The 17362-nt window shown below is 36.3% G+C and overlaps 1 pseudogene; it reads left to right on the forward strand.

The window, feature by feature from the left end:
* Positions 1 to 7429: 7429 nt before the first annotated feature.
* LOC140857514 (uncharacterized) lies at positions 7430 to 16737 on the forward strand (annotated as a pseudogene).
* Positions 16738 to 17362: the final 625 nt, after the last annotated feature.

A 17362-nucleotide genomic window follows, 5' to 3' on the forward strand; every position in this document is an offset into this window, starting at 1 on the left:
TTTTAATCCCAAAGATATGGACTTTAGTCTAAAGGTTTTCCTACCATTTTGTACGAATTGGTAGCCTTTACCTCTAACTCAAAAAATTACATTAATTCTTTAGCGGGTACTAGAGTCTATATAGATTGCATTCAGGCCCGAGTGTGAACCCTAGTGCATTTATGGGTAGATTCATAACTAATTATTTTTTTAAATAACTTTTAATAATTAGATTTTACCCCAGACATCCTTTCAGTAGGTGTGTGGCACCTCCACTAAAAATCTTGATTAGGTTCAACCATTAACATGACAATAGCAAGTGCATCCAACAAACGGATGTCCAGACCTGAGTGTGGCTCGATCAATCTGAGCATTGATCTAAAGATACAACAAGATAGTCATATGATGAATGATAATTTCAATGTCTAATAGACACCAAGAGTGTGGCACCTCCAATACCTATTTAGAATATTAGACTCATTATTACGTACCTTAATGAGAGGCTATGAATAAGTTATCACCATAACTATATCATTTTATAGACCTAATAATTTAGAAGATTTGATTTCATTGATCTGAGAATAAGAGAAGGAGTTGATCTTGCAAGTTATAAATCCTCCCACTGATTTTACCAAGCCATATAGAGAATTAGACACAAGCTAGTCTAAAGACACCTAAATCAATCATTCTGATTTATCTTGATGGTATGGGTCAGCTTGAATCGACTAATGATCTAATCAAAATATAATCTACTATGTTGGCCATTAACTCATCATAGACGCATCTAGGTGAGCAGCTCTCAATTAAAAATCACTTGATCAAATTTGCCAAACTTATCTTAGACACCAACTGGTTAATTAGTTTCGATTTGATCTACCAGAAGATTTGAGCTCAACCATAAATTCATGATCATGGTCCATTTATTAAGGTCAAAAATATAGACTTGATCAAACTTTAACTATTGAGGTTGATCTAAAAAAATTCTGACATAATTTAATTTAACTCTTGATTAGATTCAACCAATTTCTCTACTAAGTCTATATATATTTCTAACCCTAAGTCTAACCTATTAGAAGGACCTGATTCATGCTAACCCATAGTCCATCAATTTATATGATATCTTAATGATCTTCAATTCTTAAATCTAGATCATTCAAACATAATTCAAAATTAAGTGTGTAAAATATGTGTTTCAGTCTATAAAACTATTCTACCAGGATTTCAGGTGAAGCATACAATATATTTCAACTCATAAAAATAAATTTTTATAATGTGTTTAACAATTAAATATGCATGGGTATGATCTAAACTTCATACATATATCTCATACATCATAACAACTTTTAAATCAATACCGATTATATCTAATATAACATGCTATTTAGATTTTAAAATAATTTTATATTTAAATTTATTTTATTGTAATGAATTATCAATCACTTTAGATCTAATCTAAATATATTTATGATCAAAATAATTTATAAAAATTTATTTACTTTTTTTTTATGAAACGGGATCACAATGACATTCCTACACATCATAAGAGAATCCATCGAATGGATAAGAGAGGGAGATTAATCTCTTCGATCTCTTATGACCGGATGATCTGGTGATCTCATCAATTTAAGTACTGGGCTACTAAGATCTGAAATCTAATTTCATATGCAATCACATCAATATGCAATTTTGATAAAATAATTTATGCCATGAATATATCTTTGATCTTATCAATCATGTTTTTCATCTAATCTTATTATGTTTGATGCATCATATACATCATATCAGATCTGAAATATATCTTATATGGATTATAAAATATCAATTTTAGATCTAGTATCATATAGAAAATTAATTAGATACAAACATGAATGCATAAGATTAATTTTTTGATTAAATTTATTTTAATATAGTAAAAAATTTTATTAGAATTCAGATCTGAAAATCTGTGAAAATAGATTCAATTCAGATTTGAAATAAGTTTTACTTCATAATCAAAATAATAATATTAAAATTTTATTAAAATAAATTTTAAATAAATTTTAAATCAGATTATTATTTCAATAAAATTTAGTAATAATAAAATTCTATTATAATAAACTTATAATAACCTTAGTCAACTATTGATTAGGTTCATATAATCCAATCAAAGACAGGTCATAAATTTTATTTAAATAGATTTAAATCAAATTTAATATCTAACATAAAATTTTAATTATATATAATATATAAATAATTAAAAAAAATTTAGTTATGCATCCATGTATTAATACCTCGCTTTGATACCGATTGAAGGAAAGGAAAGCCTGTTTCTCACGAATGACCAGGATTGCATCTAAAAATTTATATATATATCTAACTAAATAAAGATCAAATCTTTATCTGAATTATAGTAGAATAGAGATCAAATCTCCAAAATCTGGATTCAAACCTTTGCATAGGCTTGGATTTGCAGGCTCTCTACTTCGCGCACATGTCAAACTCCGTAGGAAAGCAGGATGAAGCTTCGGATTGAAGCACCTTTGCAAGGCCACCAAAGGAGGAAAGAGAGGTACTAGTGTGATGCCTCACACCATCAAGGGGGACGCCCAAAGAAGGCCCACGGTAAGGAGAAGAGGGGCGGCAAGAAGGAAGACATGCCAAGGATGGGACGCCCACAATGCCTCACGTCTCTCTCTCTTTCTCTCTTTTCTCACACTTTGATTACTATGCATCTATAGGTAGAGACCCTCTCTCTATTTATAGATGATCCTCATGATCCAATAAGAATAGGACTCCTAATTCAAATAAACTTTAAATCAATCCACAACTTATTAAAGAAGGACTTCTACATGAGAAAGGATTGGTGCCTAATATGGTGCCCATTTTGCACCCATGGCCACACCCATGTAGGACGGCTCACAACCGGCACCATACCAGATGCTGGTCCGCCATGAAGGTAAGAGAGTCACAGTAAAAATGGACTCTAAGGATCTCATCCAAAATTAGATCAATTCGAATAAAATTCGAAGCTGATTCGTAACAATTTTGAAAGACTGTCAATCCTAAATTGTTTAGGACTTTAGGACCAAATCTAACTTGAAATTTTGAATCTAATTAAATCTAATTAAATCAAATCTAATCTAAAATTAATTAGTATTTAAATTCAATCACTCATAGGCTCCTTGAATTATAGATCAAAATCTATTCATCTCCGACATTGAACCTGAAACCTCATGTGTAATGCTAGCTAGACATAGTCAACTCTTCAATCTCATTTGATCCATAACTTAATTTTTGATCAAGTTAGTCTATATATTCATTCAAATCAAGTACTTTCAAATTGGATATATAAATATAGGCTAATACTTTCCTACGTCATCTGATTTGTGTGCATGACTCCATAGGTTCGAACACTAAGCCGCTAGTACAGAAACTGTTTTCTATACCAATCGAAGATACATCTAGCAATAATTTTCGATGTCTGAATAGGTCAAATAATCATAAGGAAATATTTCAGAACCTATGCATATGGTTACCGTATAATTCATTCCTTTGACCCTGAATGCTCTAGGATGATCTAGGATTAACTATCAACCCAAAGTGTTTCATCCATATTGTATTTCAATCTTTCAAATCTATCTCATGGATTACCTTAGTCAAGGCTTTACTAAATTAAAATATAGTGATACATCAGCTCCTATAATCTGAAAGGGTCAATCCTATCTTGATCCACACACAGACTTCGCAAGTATTTGACTATACCCAGTAGCTTTCCGTTACTGTATTAGAAATTCAGATAGTCCGGTACCAAAGCATAGTGAGTTGCTTGCAAGTCACTATGGTGATCTCAGGTCTGAGGATACTTACGCCCATACGCTTTGCGAGCAGCTCTTGACAGCAGAATGCTCAGCAGGTGAGTCACCTGTTTAGTGATGATATACTCCTACATCTCACTTGTATGCTATACCAATGTCACCATGCTCCTTGATTAAGAGGACAATCAATCCATATAGCACACAATGACCTCCACTCGATAAATGTCATCATCCTATAATGATGTATTATTTGGTCACGAACATGTTTAAGAACTATACGATAAATTCTCTCTTTATCGATTACTAATATAGTTCTAAGGACTTCATCACAACACAAGAGTTCTACAAGGAAGATGTAACTTTGTGATGAATAATATCAAAATAATTTTTATTTATCAATGAATAATTTATATACAAAAGAAACTCAATCATCATATGATTGATTTTAGGACATAATTCTCAACAGTTTGTGTTTATCTTGCAATAGATTTATAAGGGGCAAACAGCAACCTGTGGCAGTTGTGTTTATTCTTCACTAGTTTGTATTTATTATTTGGTGTTTCTGTTTATCCTATTATATTTTGTGTTTATTTTAGTAGGATTTAGTGTTTATCCTCTTCGTTTTGTGTTTATCCTGGGAGGATTCTTGGATCACCCAATTTGTGGATCCTGATTTTGTGTTTATTTTGTGATGTTTGTGTTTATTTTAGCGGTGTTTCTGTTTATTATATGGGATTTGTATTTATTATATGGCACTTATGTTTGTTCCTGGGTAGTTTGTTTTTATCCTATAATGGGTTCATAAGAAGAAGGGTAGGTGGGGGATTTGGGGGAAAAGGAGGGATGGTGGAGAGTTTGGAGGGAGGGGAGGATGGAGGGGTTGGGGGTTTGGGAGGAGATCAGCCGACGGCTGCCGACGGCAGCTTGGGAGGATTCGAACAATGCCCATTGCAGTGGAGGGGGGTTCGAAGGGGATGATGATGGTGGCTGGAGAGAGAGGGAACAAGTGAGGGTGGCCGCAGGTGGAAGGGGGTTGTCGGTGGAGATGAGGACAGTGGCTGTGGGTGAGGAAAGGGGGTTTCGATGGAGGCAAGGATGGTGGCCGTAGGTGGAGGGGGGTTGTTGGTGGAGACAAGGATGGTGGTTGTGGGTGGGGGAAGGGGGTTTCGATGGAGGTGACGATGGTGGTCACGAGTGGGGTGGGTTTTTATGGAGGCGAGGATAGTGGCCGACGGATGGGGATGGTGGCCACGGGTGGGGCAGGTTTCGGTGGAGGTGATGATGGTAGCCTTGGGTGGGGTGGGTTTCAGTGGAGGCGACGATGCTGGCCAGTGGGGTTCGGTGGAGGCAAGGATGTTGGCCATCGGTAGGGGGGAGGCTTCGGTGGAGATGTGGAGATGAGGAGGGTTGCTGGAGAGAAGAGAGAGAAGCATGGGTTTGGAGAGAGAGGGCATGGGTTTGGGGTTTTGAAAGGGCACGAAGAGGAGAAGAGATGGGAGGAAGGGGTGCGCGTGGCTTTACATCATATCTCATTCAAAGGTTTCAGTGGAGGCGACGATGCTGGCCAGTGGGGTTCGGTGGAGGCAAGGATGTTGGCCATCGGTAGGGGGGAGGCTTCGGTGGAGATGTGGAGATGAGGAGGGTTGCTGGAGAGAAGAGAGAGAAGCATGGGTTTGGAGAGAGAGGGCATGGGTTTGGGGTTTTGAAAGGGCACGAAGAGGAGAAGAGATGGGAGGAAGGGGTGCGCGTGGCTTTACATCATATCTCATTCAAAGCATGAGTTTTTTTTTTAACTCCATTACATCAGTCAAATGGCTCTTAAACAGTACCATTAGTCCTTTAAAGCTCGCTTTGAGATGCACACCGATCCAATGGAGGGGAATGCAAACGAATATAGACCAGAATCCGATCAACCAGAGCTCAATCTATATATATATATATATGTGTGTATGTGTGTAGCTAAAATACCCATCTAAAAATATTTTACCTGTAGCTGCATCCAACCTTTTTCCATTCCATTTGAGGCCTGTTCTTTTATGGATAAATATCATAGTAAAGTTGGTGAACTTTTTCATTGACTAATTGACCCATGTTCTCATACTTTTCAAGATAGATAAGTTACTTTTTCATGAATAATATTTACCCATGAAATAGGAGAAAATCTTATCCACCTAGAAGGTGGCTAAATCATTTTTCCGCCAACAGAAAAGTAACTTTTTTAATTCATTCCTAATATACCCCTAACCTAATAATACTATAATATAATATAATATAATATATTATATTATAATAATATAATAATATAATATATTATATTATATATTAATATTTTATAATATATTATACTATATTATTATATATAATAATATTATAAAATATATATTATATTATATCAATTAAGATGTTATTATGATATATTATAATATATTATAATAAAATATAATAATATAATAATATAATACATCAATATTTTATATTATAATATGATAATAATATTATATTATATTATAATATAAGATGGTATATTATAATAAGATAATATAATATAGAGTCAGGCTAGAATCAGATCAATTGGATTTGGATTTAAATCTGATCAGGTCAAAACTCTATAATAGATCCGACATTGATGATCCAAGCCATTATATGTGATTTACTACCTCAAAATTATTTGCATATGAAAAATCATATGATTTGGAGATCCCTAGCATACATCAAGTGATCAGAAGTTAGATAGCCTACATAAAATTAAATTAGATGTATTTTTTAATCACTTGATGCATAGGCTAAGGATCTTTAAATCATATAATTTTTGATGTACAAATATTTTTGGAGTAGTAGATCACATCCAATGATTTGGATCATCGATGTAGGATCTCCATTATCCAATTTTGATCGACCGAATATAAGTACAAATCCGATCGATCATAGCCAAGTCTACCTCATATAATATATTATAATATAATATTTAGATAATATATTATAATAATATAATATTAAAATAATAATATAATATAATATAATATATTATATTATAATAATATAATAATATTATATATTATATATTAATATTTTATAATATATTATACTATAGTATAATAATAATGTTAAAAATATATATTATATTATATTAGTATAAGATATTAATATAATATAATATTATAATATACTATAATAATATATTATAATAATATTTTATATTATGATATTATAATGTAACAGTATAATATAATATAATATCATAATATATGATAATATATTATAATAACATAATACTATAATATATTATTATAATATAATATTATATAATAATATTATATATTATTATATATAATAATATTTATATAATAAAGGGTATTATAAAAAATATGGATAAACTATAGTAATTTATCCAAAAATAATAATACAAAAAAAATATAGATAACATATTCTCGGTATATTTCTAATACATAAAAAAATATAAATAAATTATTTTACAATCTAAATATTATTTAAAAATATTTATTTAAAAATATAATTTTTTGAATAAATTTTTATCCATAAAAAAAAATTATTATTATTTTTTTTTTTTTTCACACTCCGTGGATATGTGGACCTTTTTCATGCAAAACTCTCGCCGCCCTACTTTTGCTGCCGTCTATTTTATTATATTTTACTGGAGGATAAACATGTCCTTTTGCCGCTCCAACCGGTTTCAAGCTTCAGTGCTCCAACATCTCTCTCCTCCAACCCCAAAACCCTCGCCATAGATCTCGGTTCTTGGCCTAGAAAACCACCGCCAGTCTTCTCCCAGATCTCCGAAAGCGTCCGTCAAAAGGTGAGCATTTTCCCTCTAAATCTTCTTCGTCATCTCGATTCATCTCTTCTCTGACCGATCAGGGTCCCTTTTCATCCTCTCAAAGCGTTTTTTACCGCGTAAAGGATTCGGAGCGCTTTCAAGAGCGGATATTTCCCCCTTAGGATTTTGGATTCTGAATTAGGGTTTTGTTGCGTCGAATGGCGTCGAACAGCAACAACCAATCTTGGGCCCTTCGGCCCTGGGGAACCCCGGAATGGCTTCGCCAGCGGCCAGCCAATCCTCCCATCTCCGCCCTCATTCGCTGCCTTAGGCGTTGGGGTTTTCCCTTTCCAAAGGCACGGGGCGGGGCTGACCAATATGGTGCTCTTGCCGGCTGGTCGGTGGTGGTGCAGGTGGTGCTGTGGGGTTGGACTGGGAGGCGGCGGCGGCGTACTACGCGCGGTCGGCGAAGAGGACGGGCGGCCCTTCGTGGATGTGGAGAATCACAAGGTGGTGGAGAGGAAAAGAACAAGGATAAACTATGAAATAGGAAAGAAAGAAGGAAAAATAGGAAAATATTTCGATTTATTATTATTATTATTATTTTATGAACTCATCTTTTAAACCAGTGCTTCCGGTCACCCAACCATTCAGATCACGTACTTTTTCTATTGAAGCACTGTAGCTTTTTCCTTCAACCCTAACTCTGTCCGTCTCCTAACCTGACCTTTTCAGAGCAGAGCAGACTCGGCCTCTCCGACCGTCGTCAAAACCTCGATTGCAAGACATGGCAGTGGAGAACGGAGGCGGCGCGGGACCTGTCGAAAGCCGGCCGGGAGTCTTCGTCATCGGATCCCCCAACGTTGGCAAGCGGACTCTCCTCTCCCGTCAGTTCTAATCCCTCTTTCTTCTGGATTTCTTTGGGTTTATAGATCTCTTCTAGTGTCATCAACCTGATTGATCTTTATCCAGCTTTGAAGACCTTAGAACAGATTAGAATTAATAAATTTTGTCAGATTTTAGACCAGGTTAAGCTTAAAAGCTTCTAAATTAAGAAGAAGAGAAGAGAGAATAATAGGCAAGTAGTACTAAAATAAGAAAAAATAAATTACTTTCACATAATTGAGGATACAATGTTCTATGGATGAGAGATTTTTTTCTGGACATCAAAAATGTGGACTCTTGTCCACTCAAAGTGACAAATAGATGCTTGAAATTAGCTGAGAGTATGAGAGGCCTACATACTGGTTACTCACCGTGGTTGAATATTTCAGGTACTATGAGTTGGCCTGAGGTCTTTTTGAGTGTCGAAAGGTGAGTGATGATTCTTTCAAAAACAAGGAAAGTGATGAAAAGAGGGGGTTCTAGATATCCAGATAACGGGGTGTTTGGGGGTGAAAAAAAAAAAAGAGAATCCCAGTTTCAATGATTTTCTGCTCCTAAGATCCGAAGAAACTGAAACAAAGCATCAGACAAGTTTGATTGTTTACTGTGATATTAGTTATGCTAATCTTGGTTGTTCTTAACTTTTTTTGACATTCAGCAGCCCGAATTGATGAATTTTAATCAATTCGATACATGCAGCCACTTGTTGGATGGTTAATTTCGAGCATTTGAGTTTCTTGTTTGAAACTTGTATGATAAAATTATAATGAGCAGTGCTAATTGGACATGCTATTCCATCTACAAAATAAATGTCAGTAGCTCTCCCATATTAGATGCATCGTCTCTGACACCTCATATGTCCATTTAAATGGCTTCCAAGCTGAGTGACATAGGCTTAGCCCAAAATCTTTGAAAGGTCTGGTCCATCTCTATAGGACTATTCAATTCTGCATGGTCATTTTTGTAGGTAGATAACCAGTTGACCAAGCCATCCATTTCTTATAAAACCTTTTAATTCATCCTGACGTCCTTTAGCTTTTCCAATGACTTTATAGTTTCCTGTTGATTAGTTTGTCTAGGCATGTGATGAATTTATTGTCTAATTAATAGTTGCTTGTGGAGGTGGGAACATATCATGCTCATACATATCTATGTGTATTCGCATACGTATGAATGTATATATGATTGTCTTGTAACATATGTATGAATGTATATATGATTGTCTTGTAAAAGAGATGGCATATTTTGGGATGAAGTTTTGTCCCCCCTCCTTTAGAAGCTTTAACTAGCTCCATCTTACTTGTACCCTCTCTGTGGTTTTAAGGGTCAGAGCATGTTGTTATGTTTGTCACTGCAAGCATGTATTCACTGTCCATTGAGCAGCATCATTGAAGGAACACGTGAACAAAAATTAAATTTTTCTGTGCCGTTAAATCCATCAAAATAAGGAATTAATAAGAAAGGATAGGAGAAATATAAAACATAAAGAAAAACGAAAATGAAAGAGGATAAAGAAAACATGAGATTGTTTAAGCAGTCTGTACAATCAAGTCAAACTTCTAGCAATTTTACAACTTGATACATGGTTTTGTTAGAATATTAAAGCTTGCAATAGACTAAATCTGATAAAATACCATCAAAATAGAATCCAGTTTGAGAGTGGTATTATGTCTAGATCTCATGATATCATAAGCATCTAATTGTAAATTGAGGTCTATATTAGATTAATCAATAATCTGTCCACCACCATCGCAAGATGGTAAAATTGTTGCCTGACAAGATTATGTCCCCAATTCTTCTTCTTTTTTTTTTTTTGGTAAGTAATGTATGTCCACTTCACTAATAGAATATTGCCTTTATTTGTAAGTTGGGTTTCCTGCAATGCTAATGCTTCTTTGCTTGAAAATGAAATGTTTCAAGTTTGAGTCTTGATGGTGCATCCCAAGTATTTGGACTTGGATAATTTTAGTACAAGTGGGTCTCCCTCCCTTTCTCTCTCTCAAAAGAAAAAGTTGTATGTACTTGCTTCCTTAAATCATTGAGCGACATGCCATACATGTGAGACAGATAATGCGGTTACGCAGCACAGAGTAACCAAGGTGTGCAAAACTAGGCATGCATAGCTTTTCACAATAACAAAGAAAAGAAGTATTCTTGTTGCTTAATGTGAAGTTTGATCCTTTGATAAGCCACATGCTGGGTAAGTGGATTATCCGTCTCACATTGTAAAAACATTTCACCTCCATTAATGTCCCTAAGATGCCCTGGTCCATCTTCCTCCCTCTCTCTCTCTCTCTCTGCCTCAAACTTCTTTTGTGCCCACATGTAACCCCAGCTCAACACTCCCACTTTATGCCTCTTGCTTTGGATTTACCAAAAGGCTGGTATCACCTCCAAAAGTTATTCTCAAAAGAAAATAGTCTGCAGCTGCTACAGTATCAGCTTGGTGCTTGTGATTCTAGAATTCTTTTGGGAGAAACTGATAGGCTAGATGAAATTTGTGATGTCTGAACTTATCATTTTTCCTTTGGTTATGGTAGCATGTGTTATGTTTTCTAAGAAATCCTTTTATTTTTTTCTCACTTTCAATGATATCATTCTCCTAGAAACTCCATGGTGCCTCAGTTCTAAGAGAAAACTATTGACTTCATTTACTTTGTTAAGCCTCATGTATCCAATATTTATAATGGCAAACTTTATGGATCAGAAGAACTTAGTGATGCAACTGTGGGATTGTAACATCCTATAACATTGTAACATCTACGTAGTTTTGTTTTGGAAATGTATGTTTATTTTATGTAATTCTTCAGATTTTGGAGTGATTGGGGTTTGAATCAGTACGTTGTGTTCCATCCTTTCCTTTGACAAATCATTCCTTTTTCTTATGCTGATGGTATGGATAGAGATGCATGTGGATTTGAAGCAGAGTTTGGAGGAATGGAAATTCATGGGCATTCTAGATCTGGAAGAGTGGGAGTGGAGAAGGGACAATAGATTTTAAAAAGAAAGAGGCAAGGAGGGGGTATTATGTTTTGAGTCTCAGGGAAGAAGCAAATGGGTACACAGAGGAATGGAGGTCAATAGAAGGGACATACAAGAAGCCAAGGGGATAGGAGGGCATGGGTTTAGGAGGCGGCACAGTGGGAAAATGAATGACACTATTGAGATAATTGGATGTGCCTGGTTTCATGTCCCACCTCTAATTATCATGGCCTAACAACCCATTGCAGGGCATGGAAATCATCAGGGAAAGACTAAGTGTGGTTGACTAGCTTCCCTCTATCATTTCTTCTAACATTATGGGGGAAATGGAATGCACTATTTATCATTAGAATGACATAGCAATTGATTTTTACTGTTATATGATCAAATATCTCACTATTTTAATTCATCTCAACAAATAATATAGCTATATGGTGCATACTTTGTTGAAAGAAGACAAATACTCCACTATATTATCCAAACTTTCATTATCAGGTTGGTTAACTTAAGGCTGGCCTGAGAACCTTCAAGCGGATAGGATGCTCTGGTCAAAATCCTAACTTGGGAATCTAAAAACTTTTAGCTTTCCCATATCATGTAATGATGCTTTGTCATTTTTCATTGCAGGACCCATTTAAGTGTATAGAAAAGGATCATCTTACCAATTGATAATAAACAACATGTACTAAATTTATGGCTTTTCTTCTAGATGTCATGGAATTGTATTTATATATCCCGCTGATATGTTCCAGCTCTTTGCTTGGTGCTCCTGAAATATTGCTTCAGTGCCAAAAAATCTCAACCTCTTAACTCTAGATTAGATTATGAGTCATAGGAGTGGAATAGATTGACATAGGAGTGGAAGTGATTGACATAGGAACTCCTCTAAGTGTTCCGTTTGGTGGAGCTACTCGGATGAATTTCAACATTCTAGGAGAACTTGTTCTAAGGAACTCGGCAGAATAGCCCTGCAACTTTGGGAAAAGGGGTGCCCTCTCAGAAAGGGGGTCACAATGACTAGGCTTGAGTGATTGTTTACCAAAAACATTGGTTTCTGCAAAGTCATAAGATCATGCATGGGGGTTGATGCTTGCCTAGTGTTGGAGCAAGCAAGAATCGGATTGAGCATTCCATCCCATTTGGATTGGGTGTGAGCAAGAATCCTGCAGAGGTAGCAGTTAGTCTTGGATGGAAGATGGACCGTGTTCCAAAGATCCTATCTTGGAGCTGTAGACATCAACTGATGTAATCATATGACAAGTGATGGCGAGTCATAAAATTTATTATTCAGTGAAGGGAGACTTATTTATAGACCAACTCACAACTCTCTCCTTCAGGTCTGGTGCCATTGCCCCACCACTCTACCTTGCTTCTTGTGGTTCTTTTTGGGTCAGGTCATTCTTCACTCAAGGGAGACCTCTCTTTGCATACCGACCCTCCAATTAGTTCCACTTCTAGGGTGAAGCTAGCAGATTTTTTGGAGATGGCAGGTTAACAACATGGGGCCTTTCACTTTAAAACTTCTGGATAGGTATTCTACATCTAAACTGAATTCCTTCTGGTTAAAAAAATCTCTTTCTAGTTGCTCTGAAACAATTAGGAGATTCTTTGGAAGAAAACTTCTGGAGTGGCTAAGCTTTCCGTTTTCTTAAGCTAAAGGGTGAAAATAGCCAGGCTTAGTTGATCAAGCTCATGCCAAATGTTACGCCTATCCATGGCAGGACCTCTCTTTTCAGCCAGCTTTTGTGCCTTCTCTCTCTCTTGTTCATCATGGAAGCATCACTCTGATCACCCAGTTCTGCACTTCTTGCCTTTCTTGTAGGGCCCTCTTCCTTTGGTCATCTTCTTGATGGTTTGCCATCACCTTCTCTCATCAAGCAAGCAGTTTTTGACAAGCTATGTTTCATTGCCTCCATTAGCTCGTGGTAGTCACCTTATTTTTAACCATGCTATTTTTATCAAAAGGATGCAAACAAATGACTTTCCACCTCAGAGAAAATTGATAGACCCATATGTATGTATGTGCAAGCACTTTTATAATGCTGTTCCATTGAGCTATGAGTCTATCCATGGAAGTAAACCATCATGGGTTATAGGATGTATGTTGTAGCCTTAATTATTCTATATAAGTACCTAGTCATGTGCTTGTGCTCCTTAGCTGATGTTATTGGTTTTTCTAAAGGGATGTTATGTTGTACACATGCAAAATCATTGTTTAAGTTTGTCCTGACATTTTACTCTGGTAAGGAAAGATGTTTAGCTAAGTTACATTTCTGTTGGTTCTTGTATCTCATTGTGGTTTTGGTTGTTGATTTCCAGGTTTGCTTTCTATTGACTTTCCTGACACATGTGACTTGTCCTCAGGGATGCTTTGTCAAGGGTATGTGATTTTCATAACCAATCAGCTAGATACTCTCTTATACCAACAAATGCTGCTGCTGAAAATGGATCCCTCTTTTGTCTAATAGTGTTTTGTGGTTTTATCAATGTACTAGGTGGACTATTGATACAAAATATTACTCTGCTGATCTTTCCATTTGGACAGCTCATCTTGATGATGGATTCTCCTTCAGAGCTCTGCCAAATTTTAAGCAGTTGGCTGCATTAGTGATGGTTTTTGACATGAGTGATGTTCGAATTGCTCCCTTTGTTTGTTTGTTGCTTGTCTAGTCTTTATTAATGTTTGGTTGGCTAGCCCTAGCAGTTTCTAAACTTTTACGTGCGAATCCACTTAACTGGATTAATTTCATTATCTGCAGGGATCTTCTTTTCTTGCCCTCCAAAATTGGGTTGCGAAGATTGACATTAAGAGCTTTGAAATACTATTGTGCATTGGAAACAAAGCAGATCTTGTCCCTGGTCATTATGCTCATAGAGAGTACAGAAGACGTATGCAGAAGCACGGAGAGTCCACTAGTGATCCCCATCCAGAATACTTGGATTATGGGATTGATGAGACTGAGGGCTGTAGTTTATTGGAGGATGAAGAACCATCTTTGGATATTAGGAAGTCATGTTTGGAATGGTGTTGCCAGAATAACATAGAATATATAGAAGCTTGTTTTTCCAATGCTGACTTTGATAAATGTAAGTCCCCTAATATTTCCTATTACTGGTTATGCTTGCAACTTAAGCTTCTGAATCAAGGAAGTTGTGTCTTTTGTTGCTTAAAGTTTTCTTCTTGCTTCAGGGTGTATTGAAATTCACATATACAGTATTCTTTGTATTGCTGTTTATTATGGATGGGGCATTGATAAGGAAATATAGTCATACATCATTTATTCACAATTCATGGCTGGTTGTTTCTATTGGTTTTCCTTTTCAAGTGGTTTGATATCTTCTCAAACATGTATACTTTTCTCTTGTAGTTCTCAATAGTTAAGGCCTCAAGGGTAATCTTGATGTGAGGTATGATTCTATAGGCATGTGAACTAGTGCTTTATCATCTATTTTGGTGCAAGAACATGTGCATGCAAGGGTATTTGTTTAGTTCAAGAGCTTAGTTGTTATACTTGTTATTTCCCACACCCCCCCCCTGCCCCACCTAGGCCGAAGCCTAGGCCTCCAGACGTATTGAGTCAAAGCTGATAGAACTGGGCTTTGCCAATTGGGGGTTGAAATGAAGGCTTACCTAGAATTGAACCCCTGACCTTTAGCTTAAAGGGCAAGAGGCAATACCATCCATGAGCAAGTGCTCAGTGTTAAGTGCTTAATTACAATATATCGATTTCTTAAATAATTTTTAGCTTTAATATTTTCTGAGAGCAAGTTTATTACAATAACTTGGTTGCCTTAGTTTTTCTTCTCTTAGATTTTCTACTGCTGTGAAACTATAACATTAAAATTTTCATTGGCTGTAAAATTGTTTAATGTATTTGCGGACAGGTTTGTCAGTTGATGGTGATATTCAAGGTGTAGAGCGACTCTATGGTGCCCTTTCTGCTCATATGTGGCCTGGAATGATCTTGAAATCCGGAAACAGGATAACCATACCTTCCCTAGTGGACAAGGCAGGCAAGTAGCCCCATGTGATTATGCCTTTAAACATAAGCAAGAGCTATAAACCAGACTGCTATCAATTAAGGCTCTAATAATGGATTCCTTAGTGCCATATCAAAGCATAGTTTTCCTGGATCGGAAAGCTTCTCCATGCCATTTCTCCCCTCTTTTCACTCTTCTTCTGTTGTCCAGCTATCATTTTTCCCCGTGTATTGGAGGGCATCTTATTTCTTAATTGCCCTCTGTTACCTATGTCTATGTATTGATCATAGTTTTAACTGCTGTTTGGTCCTTGTTTTTTGACAGAAACCACGGATGATGAATCTGATTATGACTTTGAGTATGAAGTTTTATCCCATGGTTCTGATGAACCATGGGACAACACTGGTGATTTAGGTGTGACAAGTAAGAAGGGATTTGTTTCTGAAGTCAATCAATTTGTAAAGGATGGAATGGTTGATGGTAGTGGATCTAGAGTTGACATCTCAACCTCCAGTATTGCTGTTGGAGCATCCAGTGTTTCTCCTAGTGATCTTGCCTCAGAATCAGTTGTTGAAGATCGACTTGATACCGAGAACAAGACAAATGAGTATCAGGATCGAAGGACAAGAGAGAAACATCTGCAGATCAGGCACCAGCCTCCGAAGTTGAAAGGCAAGTGGAGCTTGAGGTTAATGCAGCCAACAATATTTTGGATGAGGATGCTCTTTATGGTCTTGATGATCTTGAAAGATTGATGTCTGAAATTGGTAACATGCGTGAAAACTTGCGGCTGATGCCTGATTTTCAGAGGAGAGAAATGGCTGCAAAACTAGCCATGAAAATGGCTGCCATGTTTGGTGACAGTGGTGATGAAGATGGTTTGTAATGGGTGAGAGCTCCTAGTATAAATGAGATGGTGATTTTCAGATTTCTCCATTTTCGCATGATTCAGCATTTATTTTTCTAGTGAAAAGATGTGATCTTGCTGCTCTGTTTGATGAGATGAGATCCACCAGTGTAACGCATTACAGCTTATTCCAGCTTCACACAAGTGAAAAGAGGACATATTGGTTGTTCAATAGAATCTAATAACTTGAAGTGCTGTGGAATCTGATTACTGCTTCAGAACTGAGTATGAAAGTTTCTTCTTGCTGAGGTCTGTAGCAGTCCTGGTTCTCTCTCTCTCTCTCTCTCTCTCTGATAGCCCTCGTTCTTTTTCCTGAGAACAATTGTATGTATGATATGCTGCTGTTTTCTTGAGTTCAGTGTATGTGGATCAACCATAATTACACATGGAGAACCAAATGAGAACTTAATTGAATGTGGATTTGATCTGCTTGATATGTTGTGACTTGATGCTGTTGAATCGAGTTCGATTTATGCAGATCCACCACTATGTGGTGCGTATAATGAAAAATGGAATTGGCACTTCAAATAGTGTTGATCATAGCTGAAGCAAACCTGTGGTAAGAGTGACTACCTTAAAAGGACACGTATGATTCTTATCTAGGTTCTGTACTATTACATGATGATGGTGATTGAGGGCCAGATTGTCTCAAGTCTTGGTTGATAAATTTCCATGCTGTAATGTAGATACTGCTGATAATGTATTCCAGAGGGTTAAAGCTCCACTCCGTGCAATTCTAGTTGTCTTTTGTTTTTCCCCTGAAATCTGAAAAGGTTTAATCCTAAGCCGTACTGTTAGAGTTTTGTGGAACGAATTATTGGAGTGTTACATGCTTACTGGGACAACTCGGGATATCAAAATCCCAAGATCCAACTATATTTCTCAAATACCAAATACCCTGCTTGGAGAGCCAATTGATAGGCTGATTACCCTCCCCACTAACATGATTATAAACTGCGAAGGTGAATGTATGTCTGTAAGGTGATCAATTTGGATTTTCCAAGAAAACTATATTTATGCACTCCTATCCCTAGTGGTCTCAATTTGTAGCCTAAAATG

This window comes from Elaeis guineensis, chromosome 4 (assembly GCF_000442705.2).
Source record: "Elaeis guineensis isolate ETL-2024a chromosome 4, EG11, whole genome shotgun sequence".
NCBI lineage: Eukaryota > Viridiplantae > Streptophyta > Magnoliopsida > Arecales > Arecaceae > Elaeis > Elaeis guineensis.